A 9,104-nucleotide genomic window follows, 5' to 3' on the forward strand; every position below is an offset into this window, starting at 1 on the left:
TCTGCATATTAGTATGGAACTTTCTGTGATCTGCTGGTCCTGCTCTTTTTAATGCACCCCACTTCTCAGCCACAAGGACACACTGCTGACTCATGGCCAACCTGTTGTTCACTAGGACCCCGAGGTGCTTCCATGCGGAGCTTTTCTCCAGCAGGTCAGCTCCTAATGCATGCAGTTATTCCTCCCCAGGTGCAAGACTCTACACTTGCTCTTGTTACACCACATCAGGTTCATCCCTGCCCAACTCTCCGGTCTGTCCATGTGAAAGACTGAATGGCAGCACAGCCTTCCAGTGTATCAGCCAATCCTTCCAGCTTTGTATCATCAGCAAACTTGCTTCCAGGTCATTGATGAAGATGTTGAACAGGACTGGACTCAGCACCAACCCCTGGGGAACACTGCTAGTTACAGGCCTCCAACCACTGATGACAACCCTCTGAGCTCTGCCAGTCAGCCACTTCTCAATTCACCTCACTGTCTCCTCATCTATCCCACATTTTCTAAGTTTCATAACAAGGGTGTTGTGGGAGACAGTGTCAAACTCCTTGCTGAAGTCAATGTATACAACGTCCACTGAATATCCACTGCTCTCCTCCCATCTACCAGCCAGTGATGACATCATAGAAGGCTATTAGGTTGGTCAAGTATGATTTCCCCTTGAGGAACACGTTGATTACTGATAACCTTCTTCTCTTCCAAATGCTTGGAGATGGCATCCAGAATATTTTGTTCCATCACCTTTCAGTTGTTTCAGCACCTTTCAGAGCATCTGCCAGGTGAAACACTGTCGTTCATATAACTCAGGGAGAAAACATGAGCATCAACAGTATAGGGTGATCGACAGGTCACTAGATGTAGGTTGCCCCCCATTGACAAGTAGCCTGCAAACCATCAAGCCAAGAAGCAACAGCAGATTCCAACCACAGCCCAGGGTTTTATAGTAAGAGGAGATTTTTTTGCAGCCATCTTGTTCCTGGGAGAAGAAAGTAGCAAGCTCTACATCAGTTCAAAGAAAGGAAAAGGAGTACAAGAAAAGGCCAGCTTGACTAGAATGCTGTTGTTGGCCTCAAGAACAAGAAAGTTATGCATAAAGAGTGGAATCCAAGCTAGATTACTAAGAATTAGTATACAATTATAGCAAAAGCAAGGACAGCCAAAATCAGAAAGTCTATGGAAAAAAAAAAAAAAAAAAAAGGAGCTGAGGAATTATAGACCAGTGAATTGAATTTCATTTACAGGAAATAATTCTGGAATGAATAATAAAAAATCTATTTGTAAGAAACTGGAATGTAACAGGATGAGCAAAAACCAATATTAGCTTCACAGTCTAGTCTTGACAAACCCATCTAATTTCCTTTTAAAACAAGGAGACAGACCTCATAGGCCAGTAAGAAGAAGCAGATGTTAGTATTTTTATTTGTTAAGTCTTTAGACACTAGCTTGCCTGAAATTCTCATAAACCAGCAAGGAATGCATGGTCTATTGATTGCAGAGCAAATAAAGTATTGGTACCCAGATGGTTGAGAATAGGGCTCTGCTCTCCAGTACAGGAACACATTGAATAGACATCCACAGGTTTCTCTCTGAGTCTGACTCCCATCAGCTAGGGCTATGGACTCTGAACTGGAACAAAAATGATTAAATTTACCCAAAGCTGAAAGGATCTGCAAGTGCACTGAAGACAGGAACAGAACTTTTTTTTATAAAACAGCTTCATGAATTAGAGAGTCGGGAAGAAAAAAGAAAGGACACAGTAGGAATCCATGAAAGACTCTACACTAAGGAATAACTGACGACACAAATACGGGTATGGAACTACTGGAGCTGAGGTTTAGAGCAGATTAAAACCTGAGGTGTTTGTCATCATTGCTATACTCTTGGAAAAGACAAAAAAAAAAAAAAAAGTGGCCTAATCAGATATAGTCTAGAAGAAAACAAGAATAATAATTAGAAATCTAGAGAATACAATCTGTGAGGAAAACCTGAAAGAATTGGTGTAGTTTAGCTTTAAGAAAATAAGACCAACAAGAAGCACAAGATGCCTTAAGGTTGACACAAAGGGGGAAAGGTGCTGATCTGTTCAACTGGCCTACAATGGAAGTGTTAAGAAACCACAACAGGCTTAAACTGTAAGAAGGATTCAGGGTTGATGTTATGAAACTAAATAGGGGCAAATAGATGGAAGTAATGCATGAAGTATCCAGCTGTGAAGCCTCTGTGAGTGGAATGCTTGAAGAACAGGCTGGATAGCTGACAGGAATGACATAAGTGTCCGGCCTCAGGGATCTGGAGGGAGAACAGAGATTTCAGTGCCTCTTCTGGGGGAGGCTGGGAATGATCGATCCAAAATGGAGGACCTTGCTGTAACCATTCAGTGGGTCTGGCAGGTGGGGAAGTACACCAAGAAGTTTCTCTTTGCCCTTCCTCAGCCTGCACTCTGTAAACATCCTTCCCCCTCTGCACTTTCTCTCTGCATAGTCACATCACTGCAGTAGGTGCCTCTGACCTTTTTGCACATCTGAAGAGTGGGGAGAGCCAGTCCACACTACAGGGAGGAAAGGAGGCAAGAGCAGGCCGGAGAGCACTACAAAAGCTGGAAAGTAGGGCCTGCTGCTCCCAGTGCCATTGGGTATGATGGGGTGGGTGAAAAAGCTCTTGCTGCTGCAAAAAGAAGCTCCCTATAGTCAGAGCCACAAGTGGTGACAGAAGCAGTGATTTATGCCCACAGGAGGAGAGAAACCAGTGGCTTGCATTCACATTTTCTCAGTAACCAGCACCAATTTCCTCTGGATAAAGCAAGGGGAAAGGTGGCAAGTCTGGAACCCAAGGCAAGCATCTATGTTGTGTACGCATTACAGCATTGTGCAGATCCCAGTGTGAGGTGTTTGTTTTTATTTCTTTCTCACAACAGGCATCACAGTATATGTCAAAGACAATCTGCATCTCTAGTCTGATCTTTACAAGGTTCTTGCACTGGTTACAGGGCAGCAATGTAAACAGAAGATTACTGGTGACCACAAGGAGAGACAGGCAGAATAAACTAAGAGGCAGAGAACTAAAAGTTATCCTGGTCTGCATGCACTGCTGTGTTACTTCTGTTCCAATAAATACCTGCACTAATAAGTTCAGAATTGCACTATGGGGAACCATGCTTTTAAGATTAAAACATATTATAAACCTGTGTATCATCCTTGGATGGCAGATTAGAGAGTGTTCATATGCAAAGGTAAGTTGCAGGCATATCAGTGCAATCAGATGACCACCACTTTTTTTCTGTATTCCATCCCAAATGCAAACTGCAATCTATACTCCGCCCGGACAACCAAGCACTTCAGGACCTCTGAATTGTGCTTTCTGTTGTTTGTGATCAAAAGGAAATTGTTCCCCACTGATGTGAGGGCAGAGACTCAGCATTTCAGATGGTAAGTGATAGCTGAATCTCTGTGAACTGAGAGCTACAGCACACTCTTAAAAGAAAACAATAAACTCAACCCCAACATTAAATGAGAATCTAGCCCCTTAAACATTTAACATCAATAGCAACCAACAGAAAATGTAGGGCAAGATGTTCAGCTCAACTAAATTTAGGTTTCAATGAAGGCAAAAGTACCGGCACATCAACTAAGAATGTATGTCAGCTAAGCAACCTGGCCCTACAAGCACACTGAGCTCCATCTGAATGACTCGCTTTCAATGGAAGAAAGATTAGTTTTAAGTGTTTTCCTGGCCTTCTGGGTGTTAGTAGGTCATTTGTTGAATGGTAGTCTCACATTTGTTGCTAATTATTTCTACTAATAATTTTGCCTTGCATTAGCAACTCATCAGAAATGCACATGAAAGCACAAGCCTTCTATTTCCTTTCATGTTTCCATTGGCAAAAAACCACCATCTCTGAATATTTACTTTCATTTGACTGAACACTGGTGATGTGTACAGACCACGACAACCAGGAGACTTCACAAAACATATGTGCAGCAGATTATACTCCTATAGCTCAAACCCTCTTCCAGCATTAACCAGCACTCCAGTTCCATAGCAGAGCAATGGTTTCACGTATGTAGGAGCTAGCTCAAATACTCCTTTTCTCCCACTTCTGCTTTATAGGCCACATCCAGAACACATCACAGTGCTGTACCTCCTGCTTCACCTTAGGCACGAGCACAGTACATTACATGCTACATTACTACACAAGTTGTTGGCCTTGTCTCCTGTTGGGCCCTGTCTCCCCCGCAAGGATGCTCTCTGCCTATGTACCAAGTGTTCATGTAAACGAGCACATTCAGCCAAACTGCGGTGCATCCAGGGGGAAATGACAAATGCTCTCTTTGTAGCAGAAGTGGCCCCATTGTCAGAAATCAGAAGAATCATTTCCTGGTTACAGTAGCCTTCAGATACATTGTTGATCCAACTTCAACTTGCAAATAAAGACGCTGAGAGTGATATATTGGCTATTCTCTTTCACTGACTGACCACTTGAGAGCAAGAATGCAGCTCTTGGAGGCTAAACACAAGGGCTTGAAGAGCTCGGCTGTATTTTCTTCCACTTAAAACTGGAAGAGGTGAATAGCTGGTGAAAGTGGGGAGGAGATTGATGGCTTTGGAAACTGCAAGGCCCTCTCCCTACATGGGATAGCTTTGGTACAGCCAGCTAGCTTTGAGTCTGACCTTGCCCTCTCTGACTTGACAGCAACCTCAACCCTGACCTCGGAAAGACCAGCCTTCTCCCAGCAGAAGCACAGATTAGGGAATGAGGAAAAGAATCGAGTGGGGATCAGGTCAAGATAACTCTATTCCACAGGAGAGGACAGTCTTGAGGCACGTAGCACATGGGTGTCCTTCTCATGCTTTGGCACTCACTCATTATCTCCAGATATGGTCCGAGACCAACTGACTCATCACAATTGTGCTCAGTGCACCTTCTCACCTCCTCTGCTGAAAGCTTCTCTTCTCTGCACTGTGGATGTCGTGAGAGCAGTCAGACAACATCCCTGATGGAATGTTGAGCCCCTAATTCTCCAAAAGTCATAAAAAATCCCAAACAGGCTCTTTCCTGATCGAAATCTTTCAGTAGCGTGGCCCCAAATCCGTCTTGTAACTCTCTGCTTCCCCCTACAAGGAAACCAGCCCTTTTCCCAGGAATTCCTCTCCTCTGCTTTCCCTTTCCCATAACCAGCCATCCCTCACCCCCCTGTTTCTGTAAAACACTCAGCACACATGGCAGCTGGGGGGGAGGGACCGAGGGACTGGTGGAAGCCACTCAGATTTCACATTTATTTAATAGCCGTGGCTGTGCTTGTTTGATTTATCTTCACACATACGTTTGACAGATATGGTCTCATAAAAACTCCACAGAGTAAAAACACCAAAAAGGCCTGCAGCCATACTGTGTTAGCATGCAGTCTGGCTCTAACTCTGGAGCAAAGCAGAGATCAAGCTTGCTACAGCTGGCAGCAGTACAGAAACAGAAAACCTTGGAGTCTGTAGCACCCAAAATGAAGCACGTTCAGCTATAGCTGGACATGGGCTCCTCAGGTGGTGTTAGTGTCTGCTCAGAAAACAGAAATTCCCAATTCCCTCTTATCTTGGAATATCCCACTGTACTTTATATAAATTGCTTCATTCGAATAAACTTGCATTTTGGGTGGCTAATCTCATCCTACTTATAAATGTTGTGGGATACTGCTGTGTTCAGAATATCTCACAAAAGATTATGATACTTAATGCACTTCAAAAAAGCTTTCCCAAGCCACAGCATGGAAGTAGCTTGCTTTGCCCTTAACCTGTGAGGAACTTTGGAGCTTGCTGTATTTGAATTGTTCCAAAAATTCGTTTAAAAATTTAAGGTCTCATTTAGAAAGTTTCCTTCAAACTGACACAGTTCTGATAAATACATTTTCACTGGAGTGGAGCTGACTTCGTACAATTTGTGCACAGAGACTCTATTATATAGTTCAGGATACAGACTCTACAAAAGCACAACCTACTGTAAAATATGCATATTTCAGAGTATTTTTCGTTAAAGGGAAACACACCTGAAACTCTCCTTCCGAGCATCAAGAAAAGCAAAAGTAAAATAACTGTAAATGAAGTCACTGGAGTGTTACTGTTGCTCAAAGGTAGGATTCCAGGTGCATTCAGGTAGTGTTTTATTATGCATATAAATAACAGGCCCTCCGCACCATGTCTGCAAGCTGGCAACACAGTCTGGAAGAAGGTGCTCAAAGCTGAGTGAAAGACCCTGTGTTCCAACCTGCTGCTGCAATGGCTGCTCCAATTCTTTGTACACTACTCCCACGTATAAAATAACACTCTTAAGACTTACCAGTAGCAGGAATATAGCACAGCCCCTGGTCTGTTGACAAAAGCAAATGTAAAGACCTGGGTATCAGCCCCATAATTATCTCAGCTGGTGAAAACCACTGAAGAAAATTAGTGGTAAAAGCTGTGACTGTTTCTCTGTGGGTAGATAAGATACCTGTGGTTCCCCCTTTCATTAGAGACGGTTTTTCCTTAGCTGTAGAAAAATCATATTTTCTGTTTTAAGCAAATAACTAACAATCTCGCAAGCATCCCTGCCTTCAGGACAGGTTCTTCTGCTTTCCAAGGACTGTGCTTACTAGACAAGGATTACAAGGCTTTAGTGTTTTCTCCTCCTCTTGCTATGTTGCTGACTGATGACAAACTTCAGTCAATTTTGTATGTAGTAAGGACACATTCTCACACAGAAAGCCAGCTCCCCACTGGATACCTTCCTCGATTGGGGCAGAGATCACCTGCCCCCCAAAAAATCACTGAGATCATCTAGTCTAACCACCAACCCATAACCACTATGCCCACTAAACTATGTCCAACACAGCTCCTTTCAGGAAGAAGCCAGCCATTGCAAGAGGCAGTTCCTTCCTCATCTAGGGCCAGAACAGGGCACAGGAATCTCCCTATAAAAGCTGTGGGCGACATGGAAGGGCACAGACAGGCACTGAAATGGCTGCACGCAAGTTCAGGCTGTCACAAGAACACGGACTGTATCTCCCACATACAGAGACAGGAAAGGAGGCTGCCCTCCCTCTGAAGGCACAGGTACTGACCGGGCATTCCCATTTCTTCTTTTTCTTGTTGGATATGTATAGCGCCACGAGCAAAGTACTGACAAGCAGTCAACGAATTCAGTTGCTGGTTGGCTGTGCAGGACTTTGGGAGCTGCGGGGTGAAAGTGATGCATGGAAATTAAGCTAATTTTAAACTGCAGGCAAGAGAAGAGACTTGCTAGCAGTTACTTAAGAGAAGCTGCTGACTGTTTGAATACCATTAAGAAGATTAATGTCAGCCCGCAGAACCACTGAAAAATTAGGGCTGAAAGGGACCTCGAAAGGTCAGACCAGTCCATCCCTCTTACCCAAGGCAGGATCACCTAGGGCTCGGGCATCTCTGACAGATGTTGCCGAACTTGATCTTAGAGCTCTCCGCTCCCCAGGCAGTCTATTCTTTATTACCCCTGTCATTAGAAAGTTTTTCCTAACATCTAAATTGAGCCTTTCCTGCTGTGATTTAAGCCTTGTTGGTTTTTTTTTTTTTCCTTTTTTTTTTTTTTTTTTTCTTTTTTTCTTTTTTCTTTTTTCCCTCCTCCACCACAAACGAGGAGTAAAGATTGTGTGCTTTTATGTGCTTGTAGAGTTCAGTTCTCCCCTCCTTTGGGCTGGGTATTTCAGTTCTTTCAAGCTCTCACGGCAGGTAATGGCTCCTTGGCTTCCAGCTGTTCTCCCTGCTCTCCTCTGTGCTGGATCCAATTACGCCACATCTCTTCTCATTTTCCATCACCTCAACACTGTGACATAGCTGACTTGCACTCAGCATTTGATCCTTTTCCTGAAGAACTGCTTGTTAACCAATACTTGGTCCTTGAGGAGCTGTGTTGCTGCTGCAGCGTAAGACTTTCCACTCACCCAGCAATCGGCTGATGGCTTCTTCCAGACCATTTCCCCAGTTTGCCCAAACAATTTTTAATTCTAATCCAGTCCAACACCGTATCCACTTTTGCTTCATATATAAAAATATCCTCCTCCCCCCTTACCCTTTCTGATAGAAGAACAAAACTTAAGCCTGACCCAGATGAGCAGCACCCTGCGAGGCCCGCAGCGCCCACCCCCACGGCGGGGCGGCGGCACGGCCCGAGGCTGCCCCCTGGCGAGGCGGCGGGACCCAAGGGCGAGCCCGCGCCGCCCCTGGAAGGCCGGCCGTTCCTGGAAGCTCGCCGCCGCCTTCAGCCTCAGAAGCCCCGTGCCTTGGGTAACAGGCCTGAAGCGTCACTGGGTGGCTGCATTCAGCGCTAACCATAGCTTCTCTCTTTAAAGAAAAGCTTCCTGCCTTTGCTAGGTGGAGTAATTAGACCTCTTTCCCCACGTCGGGATGGGACTAAGGGCTGCAGTTGTGCTTTAGGGGAATGCATGAAGGCACCCAATGTCAGAGCTTGGAAACAAAGTGCTTTCTGCAGCAGTCTGTAAGCACCAAAAGGTCCCCATGTCCAAAGGTATGTGTCACTGGTACAGAACACTAACAACTAGACTCATTAACTATGAGCAGGGAACGGAAGCTCTAGCCTATACATTGAGAGGAACCAGTAAGAAATTAGAAAACAGATGAAGTCCTGCCTTGTTCTCACAGGAATACATTCCTCCATACCATCAAATTCCAGGACTCCCAAAAAGAATGGCTTCTATGATGTCACCCCCATCTCCCTCAGAAACGCTGCTCTCAGTGCCCTTGAGGTTGGGTCCCAGGCCTTTTCCACCTGGGCGTCTCCCACTCTGGCTTCAGGCTCCCTGTGTGCTCCACCCTGTAGCTCCCAGGTAAAGCCAAGTCAGCATTCCCTGCAAAGGGCTGCCTTGATCAGGGGAAGAAAGAAGTACAGAGGGGATGAGCAGTCTCCTCTCGCTGTGTTCAAAAAAAAATTAAAAATGGATGCTTCTAGTAAGCATGCTCCCACAAAACAGCACATTTTGTCATTGACAAGAACAGTGGTTGAAAGCCAAAATTTGTGAAAGGGTAGAGGTCACTCCTATGCAGGGGAGAAGGGCTTTACTAGCCTTTCCGGGGGCAACACAACCATG

The sequence above is a fragment of the Tympanuchus pallidicinctus genome, unplaced genomic scaffold, assembly GCF_026119805.1.
Source record: "Tympanuchus pallidicinctus isolate F22 unplaced genomic scaffold, pur_lepc_1.0 scaffold10, whole genome shotgun sequence".
NCBI lineage: Eukaryota > Metazoa > Chordata > Aves > Galliformes > Phasianidae > Tympanuchus > Tympanuchus pallidicinctus.